The sequence below is a fragment of the Capricornis sumatraensis genome, chromosome 21, assembly GCF_032405125.1.
Source record: "Capricornis sumatraensis isolate serow.1 chromosome 21, serow.2, whole genome shotgun sequence".
NCBI classification, from domain to species: Eukaryota; Metazoa; Chordata; class Mammalia; order Artiodactyla; family Bovidae; genus Capricornis; species Capricornis sumatraensis.
Window position 1 is genome coordinate 6,530,874 of NC_091089.1, and position 15,453 is coordinate 6,546,326.

At 42.7% G+C, this 15,453-nt stretch overlaps 1 protein-coding gene across 1 annotated transcript in view; it reads right to left on the reverse strand.

Annotated features, from left to right (window-relative positions):
• ZNF407 (zinc finger protein 407) overlaps positions 1 to 15,453 on the reverse strand; it is a 384,229-nt gene that overhangs the window by 360,419 nt on the left and 8,357 nt on the right. The window lies entirely within an intron of this gene.

Below are 15,453 nucleotides of genomic sequence, written 5' to 3' on the forward strand. Positions count from 1 at the left end.
AGCCCTGCATGCTCAAGCTCTGCCTCCAGTGAACGCCACCCCCATCCCAGCTGTCAATCACCGATTTCTCCATCTAACAGTCATTTTGTGTTGTCTGAAGGTTAATGGCAAAGGGAAATGTCAGTGATAGAATAGAATTAATGAAGTAAATTTTAGGGGGAGAAAAAAAATTTTATTGAATAAAATGCTTTAAAATCAATAGCATTGATTTCATTTTTCATTATGCTGTTTAATTCTATTAAAACATATCATTTTCCATTTACTTTACACCATGATTGGAATTCTCAGCCATTTGATTTGATGTTAATAAAATGCCATCAAGTATTATGGCCTCAAAGCTAACGATAACTATTTTTAACTATTTGTCCACTTTTTGTGTGTAACAATGACAAACCAAATGAAGGCTGTTATCTGTCTCTGCTAAAAGTAAGGACTATAAAATATATATAATGACACCAAAACCATGAGAAACAATATAAAAAATTAATAAATTAGCCTTTATCAAAATTAAACAATTCCAAATGACATTATCTCCAAAAACCACCAAAAAGAAAGTGAAAAGAGAAGCCACAGAGTAGGTAAAACATTCTGCAAATCAATAAATATAAATATGTAAATCCTCTGCCAGATACGTTTTACAAATACTTTCTCCCTTTCCATGTCATAAATGTTATCCTTTGATAAGCAGAAGTTTTAAATTTTGATAAAATAATTTTTTTTCTCGTTCTGGCTACTTATGTGTCTAGCTTTCTTTCTGCATCCAGAGCTAGAAGGTGAAGGCCTGCTTTATTTTATCCACTCACATGTCCCAAGAATCTAGAACTATGCCGAGTACACATAAGGTTTTAGAATGAACAAATAGCTCATTATGAAATAAGAAGTGTCTCCTAAGTGTTTATTAATGAAATGAAAATTGTCTGAGATGTCTTTCACAATTCTGGGAAAGGGGCCTAGTGAAGGCTATGTACCGACATGCTAAAAGCTGAGTGACACTGACACCCTGTCCATTTTCTATGTGTTTGCACACGTATATGCTTGAAAATGTCCACAACAGAAGTTATTTTTAAAAACCTTTTTAACGTGTAGCCTAAAATGACATGAATTCCTTTCAATGAGTCCTTTCCTTTCCTCCTCTTCCAAGACTGCTGTGGCTCACACCTATACCACCTTCACAACAGACACTGGCAGGTTTACATGCACAGAACACACAAACACCAAACACACGTACGTCTATTCAGAGTCGATGTTCCATAGAGGGCACCTGACTCATACGTTTTTGGAGATGAAAGAATGACTATTAATATGCAGAAATAAAATAATGAGGCTGTATTATCTTCTATATAATGGCTCCAAAAATTCTAGAACAAAAGGAGAAAATGTTTCAGTATTTGCTATTTCCCAAATGGCTTTCTAAATTAATGAAAGAATTTCAGCATCTCATTATACAAGAAACAAACATTCAACAAATAGATACTGAGTTGCCTAGAATGTCAAAGGAACTCTTAATGATACAAAACACATCCTTTCCCCTCAGCAGGCTCATATTCTACCGGGAGCCATGGGACACATGTGGAAAGAAACTCTGATATAAGGCCACGCGGGATCACGCGTGTGATGTAAGTGTGATGTAAACTAACAACTACAGCAGCACAAACGGGCAAGCAATGCTACCCCCAGGCAGACTATTTGGCTAAAAGAGCAGAAACGTTTGAGCTAAACCCCAAGGAAACAAAGCGTCTTTCTTCCTTTTCTTGAGAGGGCAGGTAGGAACAGTTAAACCTTTTAAGGAGGAAAAAGGGATTAGCAAAGCCACAGAACACACTGGATGAGCAGGCAAGACAGGCAGCAGTGCAGACAGCTACCGCTCTGGCTTTCTACTGCGCAGCAACTGAAAACCCAGGCAGAGGACCATCCACACATCACAGAAGGCTCCGAATTAGCAGCTGGAATTCATTCAGCAATGTCGGCAGGGAGTCACCAAAACACAGCGCTGCTTCAGGAAGATTTGGTTTTCAGTTACACGATGTATCACAGGGAGAGAAAGTGTAGAGGCAGAGCGAGAACGTTCTAACTGTTTTGAGTTATAGGGCCTGAATTGGAATGACATCAGTACTCATGAGTCCAAAGTATCTTAGAGTGACCGAGAGGGGACTCGATGGAAATGAGGAAGCTTACACACATATAAATTTAAAAAGAAAAACCTTCATTAGAAAGATTATTAGTTTATAATAGCAGAACTCAAAACCCACCTAGTTGGGAAAGTTCAAGGACTCATTTCTGGAGGCAGGCTGAATCCATTTGCTCAACACTTACTGAAGTCGACCATCTATCAGAAAGCACTTCAACCCTCTGTGAACAAAGCAGAGCACAGAGCAGGCAGGGGCCTCACTGTCATCACTCAAGGCAGGACCCCTGCTTTCTCTGGAAGTCCTAGTCCCTGTGGTCACTGGAGAAGACCATGAGCCTCCCATTTTCTCCCACAGTAAGATTCCAAAATTCAGAGGACTTAGTAGGAATTTAGAATAAAATAATGAGATGTATTATTAAGCCAAATCTTCTCAAAGCAGATGGTTCCTACACAAATTGATCAATTACTTTTCAACACACCACACATCCTCACTCTGCCAGATTTTCAAATATGCAATTCCATTTATAGTTTCTACTCTCACTCAAATTCTCACATAGTGGTTGTTCCTTAACTAAAAAAAATAAAGTGACCTTCAATTTTACCTATATACATGAAAGTGAAAGTGAAGTCGCTCAGTCGAGTCCGACTCTTTGCGACCCCATGGACTGTAGCCTATCAGGCTCCTCTGTCCATGGGATTTTCCAGGCAAGAGTGCTGGAGTGGATTGCCATTTCCTTCTCCAGAGGATCTTCCTGACCCAGGAATCGAACCCAGGTCTCCCGCATTGCAGGCAGACACTTTACCATCTGAGCCACCAGGGAAGCCCCACGTATATACATACGTACATATATATATAAATATATATAGTGACCTTCAACAGAGTGATTCTTGGAAGAAAAGTTATGACCAACCTAGACAGCATATTAAAAAGCAGAGACATTACTTTGCCAACAAAGGTCCATATAGTCAAAGCTATGGTTTTTCCAGTCATCATGTATGAATGTGAGAGTTAGTTATAAAGAAAGCTGAGTGCCGAAGAATTGATGCTTTGGAAATGTGGTGTTAGATAAGACTTTTGAGAGTCCCTTGAACAGCAAGGAGATTCAACCAGTCCATCCTAAAGGAAATCAGTCCTGAATATACATTGGAAGGACTCATGCTGAAGCTGAAACTCTGATACTTTGGCCACCTGATGCAAAGAACTGACTCATTAGAAAAGACCCTGATGCTGGGAAAGATTGAAGGGGGGAAGGGAAGGGGACCACAGAGGATGACATCACCGACCCAATGGACATGAGTATGAGTAAACTCTGGTGATGGACAGGGAAGCCTGGTGTGCTGCAGTCGATGGGGTTGCAACGAGTCAGACACGACTGAGCGACTGAATTGAACTGAATATCGTGATCTTCAATTTTACATATTAAATTTTACATATTAAAAATTATTAGCTCACTAAGAAACTATCCCAAAAGAAAATCCCTACTATTAACTGAAATACTCTCTGCCGAGGTTTAAAAATAATAATAAAAAAAAAAAGATGCAGCAAAGAAATCAAAACATTCATACACTTAAGAACAATAATAAAACAAATCAATAGCAGCCTTATGATGACACCTGGTGGCCATTTCTCACAGGAACTATTTTCAGCATTTTTTAAGAAGTGTTTCAGAGAGCAGTAGAGACACATAACCAGTTACTGCCCCACTTCATACGCTTGCATTAGTGTGGGCAGCACACATGAAGTCTTCCCCTTCACTTTCTCCCCTTTGGTTCCACTTTCACTCACTGCATCCTGACCTCGGTTCTCTCCCCATCCGTTTGTCTCCTGGGCTGAGTGTGCGGCCGGCGAGCCAGAGCGGTCTCGCCCACACTCACTCGCTCTCCCGCTGGCAAGGTGAGGCCACCCCCATGAGAAGGCCCTGCTCTGTGCCCACCCAGGCCCTCTCACCCTTCGTCCTTCCTGGACCGACCCAGAGGCCACCTGCTGGCAGCAGGCCACAAGCACAGCCACAGTGGGGACGCGTGTGGCAGGCAGGCACACACAGAAACTCCCCAGAGTCTCTCCCCCTTTGTCTTCAGACCTGGAAGGACACAGCAGGGCAGGTAAAGCGGCCCACAAGCCTGCTCCACAAAGGGAAGTTAGTGGACTACTCAGATCTCTTCCTTAACCTACCGTTGTCAACTGGACTTTTTACTGAAAATATGTCTCTTACCACTAGGCTATCAGTAATTTAATACGGTACCACCACGTCCAGGTGTTGTCTGTTAACGAGAAACTCAGAAGCATTAGTTGCCGTTCACCAGTTTCTGAGACCACAAAATAAACTATCCGATGCTGACAAAAATATCACTTTCTATGAAAATGCTTACAAGTTGAATAACATCTTCCATGAGAAAAGAGTATAACTTAACACCCTAAAACCCATTTACTACATAACACTGGAGGCAATTTACCACAAATGGGTGTATAATATAGTTGTGGTTTATTCACAATTGGACCAGAACACGAACGCCAGCGTCCAATAACACCCACCTCCTCACTGTCCAAAAACTGGCTGCAAGGCTTTCCTCAGTTATGTTCATACACTTGTACCTTTCCCCAATCAGATAAATTCATGTGGTGCTTTAAAATGAGTGCACAAAATCCTCTGACACTCCTTAAAGGGTGGAGCTAATCCCCTCCCCTTGGTGTGGCCTGGCCTTGCAGACCTGCTGGGAAGGGTCAGAGCAGAGTGGAAGTGAGGGTGTTCACCTCCTAGCAGGCCCCATGCCTGCGGCTTGCTCCCTCTGCTGCCCCTCTGTCTGGGGGAGCGGGAGCCCTGCTGAGCATACACCCTGCAGCCAGGGATGCTTGGGGGTGGGGGGTGGAGAGGAACTGAAGCCTCCTACCCAGAGCCAGAAGGAGCAACTGCCTACAGCAAGCAAGTGAGCTGTCCATCCAGAAGAGGTTCCTCCAGCCCCAGGCAAGCCTTCAGATGACTGACTGCAGAAGCAGAAGCCCCCAGGTGAGCCCACCCCCAAACCCCTGATGCACAGACAGTCACTTTAAGCCCCAAGGCTTTGACATAATTCTCTGCAGGGCACTAGACTACTGGGAAATCCCATGGACAGAGGAGCCTGGCAGGCTACAGTCCCCTCGGCATCCCAAGAGTCAGACACGACTTAGCAACTAAACAACAGCTAGTATAATGCCTGTTCTCTCTCTCCCACCTTGTCAGAAATAGATACAGCTCAAGTGCACCCTCCACCCTGTATATATATTTTATACATAATTTCCTTTTCTGTATGCTCCAACCTTTAAGAGGAATCTTCTGTATTAACATGAGAGTATTAAGCTACTACACAGGAGGAGGTCAACAAATGTTAAGAGAATTACACTCTAAAATGCATATCAAGACCAGAATTCCTGTCAAACATGTATAAGAAGATTTTAGAACCGAAGACAGTGACATTTACATTCATGCCTCTCCCACCACCAAAATCAGATCATTGATCATTACACTGAAAAAGCAGTACAATAAAATCAAGAGTTATTAAAGAGATGAGGTAGAGAGAGTTTTAAATTTAGATTTGTATACAATAAAGGAAAAGTGAAAGTTTCCGAAAGACCTGCTCGTGTTAGATGAAGGTTTTCATTCTCATCAGTTCAGTTCAGTTCAGTTCAGTCGCTCAGTCATGTCCAGCTCTTTGCGACCCCATGAATCGCAGCACGCCAGGCCTCCCTGTCCATCACCAACTCCCAGAGTTCACTCAGACTCACGTCCATCGAGTCAGTGATGCCATCCAGCCATCTCATCCTCTGTCATCCCCTTCTCCTCCTGCCCCCAATCCCTCCCAGCATCAGTCTTTTCCAATGAGTCAACTCATTCTCATAGGCCCCTAGAATTATTTGCACCACAGACCTGCGTCAGAGCTAACAGTAACCAGGAGCTCCTTGCCAGCTGGACTCGGGATGATGGCGGCCCACAATCTAACATCCCCCAACCTGCTGAGGCGGCCCATGCAGTGAACACATGGAGAGCCATGGGTCATCGAGGCTGGACGCATCACAATCCTTCTGGGCCCAGAGACAGGTAACTCCCTCACCTCCCACTAGCAGGTGGTATCCGAGCTCAGGAGCTGCCGGAGTCTCTGATCACATGACCTGTGCCTGATTAAGCTTCGCCTCCAAAGCATCTCACACGCATGTCGAGCTTAATCCTAAAGAAAACCTTCCCAGGAGGTCCAAAGACACACTGAAGACAAGCAGGCCTGAACTACGTGCTCCTGAGCCCAAAGGTCAGCGTCAGGTAAACTGTCAGATGGAGACAAAAGTTCTCACTCAAGTCAGAAAAGAATACTGTTTCTATTCCAGGGTGAAAGTGTTAGTCGCTCAACTGTGTCCAACTCTTTGTGACCCCATGGGCTACCCCAGGGATGGTAGCCCTCCAGCTCCTCTGTCCACGGGATTCTCCAGGCATGAATACTGGAGTGGGTGCCCATGCCCTTCTCCAGGGGATCTTCCTGACCCAGGGGCTAAACCTGGGTATCCTGCACTGCAGGCAGAGTCTTCACCATCTGAGCCACCAGGGAAGGACAGTCTGTTCCAAACATCTGATTCTGTGTGCAAGTTAAAAAACAGAATATTTCTTAAGTTTTGATTGCATAAAACAATCACTAAAAAGTCATACTAAAAGGGAGAATAAGTAGATCATCATACCTTTCATCAGCAAAGATAGTCACCTTTCCAACACTGCTCGTGAAGACGGATTAATACCAACAAAAAACAAATCACAGGACAAAAATAAACCATAAAACTAGCTCAGCCTTCTAAATAGACAGCTATTTATTTTTTTAAATTTTCCTACACTTCAAGTACTAGTTTCCAAATACGTTAATTGATCTAGTAATAAAGTTAACTTTATGACTATCTTATATCAACCGTCTCTGACAAACGTACCTTTTGTTGCATGAAAGATTTTATCTAGAAAGTTAAAATTTAATATATCTCTTATAAATCTTTCACTAGTATTTCTAATTGTTTTGATTTTTTAAGAAAGGAAATTCTTATTGGAATAGAAAACCAGTAAAGGGAATGAAGATTCTATGAGTAAAGAAGAAAAAGAAAAAATTCAATGCCATTAAAAGGAGATACATAGAATCATTTGTATCCCATGCCATTTGAAAAGGTTGTTTTATTATCAATGTAACTAATCACAATGAAACCATCTCTTACAACTAAAGACATTATAATGAATTTTCTTTACAGCTACAGAGAAATGGGATTTGCTGTTTCACATCAAATAGAACAGGCTGTATAAATTCTTCTTCCTATTTATTGTAAAATATAATTTCATCTATAAAATCAGTCATGAAATATTAAAACTGAAACAACAGAATTTATATCCTTTACTTAATTTAGTTTAAACGGTCTATTCACTAAAAAGGGGGGGAGTGGGTACATGTGACGAGCCCCTACTTCCTCATTAAGTGTTTCCATTAGACCCTTTATTTTCAAGAATTTATAATGCAGCCATAAAGAAAAGCATTCTGTAATAAAAGTTAGTATACTTTCCTTAAATTTTCCTTTCATCTTATTCAAAAGGCAAAAGAATAAAGCACACAGCATACGAATGCTGAGGAAGGGAAGACAACTAGAAGGAAAAAATTAAAGAAACACAATAGATGGACACTGAAAATGTAAAACTCCAGTAAAAAAAAAAAAAAATGAAAGAACAAGTGAGGCGGCCCAGGTATTCCAACACGCTGCAGGACACATGACGGATATTTAACTTTTCTGAGCCCTAGTTTCCTCATTCCATGTAAGATTTCTACATTCCATGAGAAAATCTCTCACTGACAGTAAAAAACTGGTGACCACTCAACTAGAAGAAAAAGAATGAAACCGGTTTTCATTCCAGCCAGAAAAATATGAAGAAAAAGACTACTTCCAAAAATACAAATATGGAGGAAAACTAACTTTGCTGCTGCTGCTGCCTAATCACTTCAGTCGTGTCCAACTCTGTGCGACCCCATAGACGACAGCCCACCAGGCTCCCCCGTCCCTGGGATTCTCCAGGCAAGAACACTGGAGTGGGTTGCCATTTCCTTCTCCGATGCATGAAAGTGAAAAGTGAAAGTGAAGTCGCTCAGTTGTGTCCGACCCTCAGCGACCCCATGGACTGCAGCCTTCCAGGCTCCTCCGTCCATGGGATTTTCCAGGCAAGAGTACTGGAGTGGGGTGCCATTGCCTTCTCCAAAAACTAAAAACAGCTAAAACACATTCTACACTGTTCTTGCTTAGATTCATCAAGGTCCACTGAGAAGAGATGAATTAATACAATGACTAATCAAAGAACTGCCAGGAAAGAAAAGACAAAAACTACTAATTTTGGAAGAAATTTGGAAAACATTAATTCCAACTGTCAATAAGCCAACACATGATATAAAATTATCATGCCTCAAGATAGCTGGAATGTAAATTATTAGGTACCAAAGACCTGAGTGTTAAGAAAGTATATTTAGAAAAGAGAAAATGTCAGCATTAAGTTTTAAAAATGGATATAGTTCTAATCAAGGCTAGTTATCTAATAAGGTTAATAGTTTCCCACACACCCAAACTGGATAGTGAAATTACAGGTAATTTTTCCTTCTTCTTCCTGGATTTTTTCTATATGCTTTCCTACATGTATTACTTTGGGAGGAAGACTATGGGGGAAGCTTTAAAAAATTCCCTACACATGGTTAAGTAATGGAAAATGATGATTCCTCTCAAGAAAGGAAGAGCAAGCCCTCAGGTAGAAATACATTTATGATTGTGGTTCTTGGACTAAATTGAGAATCAAAATACCACAAATAAAAGGAAGATTAGGGGGTGACTTGCAAAAACCAGAGATGTTTGGGGTCTAATTTTAGTCAAACACCCAGGGATACCAAGAAATTTCCCTGTGGCCACTGGACTGCCCACTAAACTCAGAAAGGAGGCGGCAGCCCAGGAACAGCAGGCACAGCTGACACCCACGTCTTGGCCTCCCATTCCATCCCCACTGAATAGACCCTGGGCTCCTGAGGATTGGCGGGATCTAGGCCTGAGGCATGGTAGGTACGTGATAATTAAGTACCGTTGAACTAGGAATGAAGAAGTCTATGTTGACGACTGGGAGACAGAGAGGCAAGCAGACAGACAAACAGATGGACTGACAGGGCAAAGGCATGGCTCTGTTTAGAGCAATGCTGAGGACCAGCCGGTAAACGTGGAGGGAGTGCAGGGGACAGAAAATCATTTGACAAAAACTGTATCAGGGAAGATGGATGCCAAGTCCAGGGGGTAATTTTGATATGCAGAATATCTGAGTAGCATTAAACCATCTCCCTACACTGCTTATTTGTTGCAAGGGAAGATGACAAACTGAGTAACTGCACAGTGGCTACACCAGCTACATCTTGCAGGGGTGATCAAAAGTAACCTCAGCGGTGAAGGTGGACACGGGCTGCCTGCAGACAAGCACCCTGAGAGGGAAGGACGCCTGGGCTCACTGCAGCTGAGAACGGCGAACCTGCAGCTAACGCAGACGAGACAGCAGACAACCCAGAGCGAGGAATGCTTTATTTGAAGATGAAAAAAAAAGTGGGGAGGACTGCATTCTTCACAAATGTCAGTGTCATAAAAGACAAAGACAGACTATGGAAATGCTCCAGATTACAGGAGGCTGAGGAGACATGTGGCAACCCACTCCAGTATTCTTGCCTGGAAATTCCATGGACAGAAAAGCCTGGCAGGCTACAGTCCACGGACTCAGACATGACTGAGCATGCACACGCACACGCGTGCGTGCACACACACACACACACACACACACACACACACAGACATAACAACGAAATGTGATATGTGTTCTCAGACTGATCCTCTGGTGGCAGGAAAACGTGCCATTAAGGGCATCCTAGGTCGGCTGACCAAAAGCACCGTGCTAGTTAACTGTGTGTATGGCTCGGGGCTGCACAGAGAGCTGGTAAGATATTCTTTCCAGGTACATCTGGGAGGATGTTTCTGGAAGAGAAGCGCATTTGAACAGTAGACTGAATAGAGATCTTCTCTCACCAGTGTGGGTTGGCAGTGCCCAACCTGTTGAGGGCCGGAATAGAACAAAATGATGGAGAAGTGGACAGAGGGCAAATTTGCTTTTTCTCCTTGAGTTAGGACATCCACCTTCTCCTCTAACATCAATGCTCATGGTTTTTGAGCCATCAAACTCAGACTGAATTGTCACCAGCTCTCCTGTTTCTCCATGCTACAGAGAGATTATGGAACTTCCAAGCCTCCATATTCACACTGACCAATGCCTACCAAAAAAAAAAAAAAATCCTGATATATATCTGTATACATCCTATCAGGCTTCTGAGGTGGCGCTAGTGGTAAAGAACCCACCTGCCAATGCAGGAGATGTAAGAGACTTGGGTTCAATCCCTGGGTCAGAAGATCCCCTGGAGAAGGGAAAGGCAACCCACTCCAGGATTCCTGCCTGGGAAAGTCTATGGTCAGAGGAGCCTGGTGAGCTACAGTCCACAGGGTCACAAAGAGTCGGACACGACTGAAAGTGGCTTAGCACACAGCATGCATACACCCTATTGGTTCTCTTTCTCTAGAAAACCCTGACTGACACAAGTTTTGGTACAGAGAATGGTTCTAGACGAATAGGATTTTCCCTTGAATTGGAACCAAGGTTTCTGGAACTGACTTTCTAATGACTACTTCCAGTAGCAAAGAGAGTACCGATAGCAGTCTGTGGTGTGAACAGGAAAACGCTGTTCCAAAGCCCCACCAGACACACAGGCCTGCCGATTCCCAGCTGAGTGCATCCGCTTCCATCAGAACCTTGTGGATTAAGCACTGAGGACACTAAAGAGTACTCATCGTGTGAACAGTATTTCCAAGTATGACAGAAATACAGTAGTGGCCTTCAATAAAGTTACGTAGCACAAGGAGCATTTTCAAGTAAGTATGTGTTTTTAGCAAGTGTTTTAGGAAAAAAAGGAGACACCAGCCTATGACTCCACCTGTGTTACTTCTTATGGCAAGGCTAAGTTTGAAAACACAAGTAGGTAAAACACTATGGCATAAAATATAGCAAAAACAATGAAAGAATACACCAACTAAAGTGCGGAAAACTCTGCTTACATATGTCTTACTCATTTACTAATTTTTTAATTATATTCTAAGAAATCAATTAAAATAGTTAAGAGTTCTCCACTCTACATTTGTCAGTAAATCAGGGTGTTTGGAAAGTCAGTCCCTGCCCCTCCACTGGCAAGCTTTCACAGGCGGCCTCAGTCCCTAGTTTTTACACATGAGTACTGGCACCTTGATGGCACCTCTCAGAAAACACTGTGGCCAACGAAATGTCCTAACTCTGTATACTGAGAATTAAACATCCTGAGAATTAAATAAGAGAAGTCTATATTGGGTTGGCCAAAGAGTTTGTTTAAGTTTTCTGTAAGGTCTTATGGAAAACCCCAAATGAACTTTCTGGCCAACCCAATATGTGGAGAAGGAAAACTGCAAAGTATTAATTTTCTACACATTCAGAGCTTTCCTTTAGATTTGAATACCGCGGCTTCCCTGGTGGCTCGGAAGGTAAAGAATCCGCCTGCAATGCGGGAGACCTGGGTTTGATCCCTGGGTTGGGAAGGTTCCCTTGGAGGAGGGCAGGGCAACCCACTCCAGTATTCTGGCCTGGAGAATCCCAAGGACAGAGGAGCCTGGAGGGCTGAAGTCCATGGGGTCGCAAAGAGTCGGACACGACTGAGTGACTAAGCACAGCACACACAGCAGCTAGAATCCCCTAACAAGAAGCTAACGCCCTACTACCATAATCACGGTAAGAAGTGGACTTGCACCCGGCTCAAACACAGGTTCACATCTCGCTCCTGTGACTCCCCAGGCCGGTGCCCCAGGTAAGCAGGTCGGCAGGCAGGGTGCTCCTAGCCAACCCAACATGTGGAGAAGGAATGTGTGGCTCCGAGATCCTGGCGCTTTCCATCCGGATGCTCTGCCTCAGAGCTCGCCCATTCTCTGCATCCCCCTGACAGAAGCAGCAAAGAGGCAGGGCATTGCCTCTTTAAAAGCCTGTCCCCCAAGCGGCATCTGCCACTTCCACTCAATTCCTGCTTCCCTGCAAGAAAATCTGTAATGTCCCCTGGAGCCACGCACCTGGCCTGTGTGGAAGGGAAGGCCTGAGTTAGGTGGACAGCTAGCCATCCCTGCCACCAATCCAAAAATTACCACACTATAAGCCATCCTACCATTAAGGAAGGCTTTTGGTCTTTATTTGTTGCTTGGTCTTTATGAGACTTCCCAAAACCTGGTTTGATAAATGCAGCTGTCCCTTTAAGAGAATGCTTAGAGCCATTAGTTCCATATTTGTAAAACAAAGAGACTTACAGACTATATCAATCCTTGGAAAATTTAGCTAATCATCAAAACAAGAGTCCCTCGGGCCTACACGTGAGAGATTCTAATATCTGGGGTGCTGACAAAACCTGTGGTTTTAAAGAGCTCCCTGGATGACTCTGAAGAGGCAGATTTGGGCCCACTGGCTAAAAGTCCCTCCTAACCTCAAGAAAACCTGTATACTTAACACACATTCACCACACAGAGCTGAGGTGGAGAGGAGAGCAAAAAAGGTGAGTCAGGATGGAGAAAAATGTACTGCCCTAAACAGGGGCCCCACACCAGATTCCAGTCTCATTTGCCTACCTAATAACTGGCCACACATTATTCCGAAAGTGACTTTCAGCAAACACTGCCTCAATCTGCCTCAACCCTGAAATCCTAGGGTTTTAAACACTACCCCATGGGAACCCAGATTATGGACCCTGATGATTCTCAATGAGAGCCACTCGATCTCATTTTCTGAAAGACTGTAATTTCCACTTCCTCTCCTTGAATGATCTGAATTTTCTGGACTATTTTTAGACACACATTACACCTTAGTTTAAATTCTAACAGTTTTATAATTTTATACAGTCCTATAAAGCTGTGATTCTTCATTCTGTAATAACTGATCCAATAACGATATATCAAACTCTGATCCCTAATCCACAGTAATTCACAACTGAACTGTACACTTGGGAAGGAGTAGTTTGTTGCTTGTTGCAGGTCTAAAACTCACAGTTTTCATTATATTTAGTAACTGACAAGTAGGCTAGGCTTTGGTTACACTGGATGATCATACTGGTGTTACTCCAACTGTGTTAAGCAATGTCTTTCCCCAAGGAGGTTTCTTATTACCTTGCTTGTTTTTATCTAAAACTACTTTGCTTTTTAACAAAAGGGGGAATGTACAGCATATAAGGGAAAACAAAAGAGAAGTGTGAACATCAAATACACTGCAAAGCACTGAGAATCAGGACTGAGATTGTCCCACTTTAGCAAAATACAGCTGAAACGAGAAGAGCTGAAGCACCTAAACTCCATCTGAAGAGGCCTGGGCTCCACACATGCCCGTCAGGGAACTGCGACAAGCGCCACGTGAGTCTGAAATGCAGACATCCCACTATGGAAGGACTCTCATGGGCTGTCGGCTCCTTAGTGAGGGGGCTGGCTCTGCTAGAAAGGATGACATTACATCATTACAAACGCTTGACACTTTCCGTGTTTTAGACAATTTCAGCACTCTGAATATCAAACAAAAATAGTGGAGCTATTTGGTTCCACAGGACATGCAATTTGACTTCAGGCTTCTAGAACCATCTTTTTATTGTCCCTATACTCGCTCATTTCAAGGACCAACTGTCACATCATGATGGCTTAAATTAAGGTTTACAGCATAAGTAATGTTTATTTAAAAAACAGTCCTCGCAATATGGGATACATATGACACTCCAAAAAAAGTTATCAAAGGTAAGAAAGAAAGAAAAAAAAAAAAAATAGGGGACGGCAGATTTCTCAAAAGTGCCCTTCTTAGCAACCTAAGCAAAGAAGTAATGGTTTCCTAAATCCTACAGCATGATACGACCACTTCCTAATGAAATGGAATATACAGTCCTTAGAATTAAAACAAAACGCAATTACTTTTCCTGCTTTCAAGGCCGTCACATGCTAGAATAATAAAGGCATGTGTGTGTCAGTGGCTCAGTCGTGTCTGACTCTTTGCGACCCCATGGCCCTAATTTCCATTTCTCTAATTATTGATACTGGGCTTCCCTGGTGGCTCAGTGGTAAAGTATTTGCCTGCAATGCAGAAGACACGGGAGACTCAAGTTCGATCTCTGGGTCAGGAAGATCCCCTGGAGAAGGAAGTGGCAACCACTTCAGTATTCTTGCCTGGAAAATTTCATGGACAGAGGAGCCTGAAGAGTCAGACACAACTGAGCACCGCATACAGTCATGTACTGAAAAGAGCTATTCCCACTTGTGACTTTTCTGTTCACCTTATTGATGGTTTCTTTCAATAAGCAAAAGTTGTTGATATGACTGTTGTCAAACATCAGTCTTTCCCTCTATGGTCTGCACCTGCTACGATTTGCTTAAGAACCTCTTCCCTCTAACAGAGTGACAGGACTATTCCCCTACACTGTCTTCTAAAAGTTTCACAGTTCTGCCCTCTACTTGTAAGCCTCTAACTGATTTTGGTGAATGATATGAATTAGAAATGCATCCCATGGATAAGAAGGCCCCTGTTTGGTAAGGGCCACAGTCACAGCCAATCATTACTAGACACCAAATGTGCCCCAAGTGAACTAGTGGTAGGTGTTAATCACTACTTTATTGAGGTTTATACTGATCTCTCATTGAGGCAAACAAAAAACTAGACATTGTCAACAGGAAAACTTGGAAGGTTTAGCAAATTAGTCAGAATATGATCCCCAGCCACCACATTTCAGACAGAATCTTTAAAAATACCCCAAGAGGGAGATGGCAGGGAGAGAACATAGGCATACCTATGGCTGATTCATTTTGATGTTTGGCAGAAACCAACACAATTCTGTAAAGCAATTATCCATCAATTAAAAAGTAAGTTTTAAAAAATACCCCAAAAAACTCGATGTTGTCTTATTCTTAAAAAAAAAAAAAGAGCAAGAGAGACTTAAGCATTGGGGAAATGGGGAAAGTGTGGGAAAATACGCATTCTCAATAGTACTGGTTGGCATATAAACCTTTATAACCTTTCTAGAGGGTTATTTTACAATTGATAATCAGAAACTTTCAAATGTGTATCTTCTCTGAGCTCCCAATGACTCTACAGAATTTACCTTAAAGAAATAACTGGACAAAATACGTGTTTAAGGATATGTTAAGGATATGTACCATGGACATCTTTACAACGCAAAGAATCGGGAGCAAC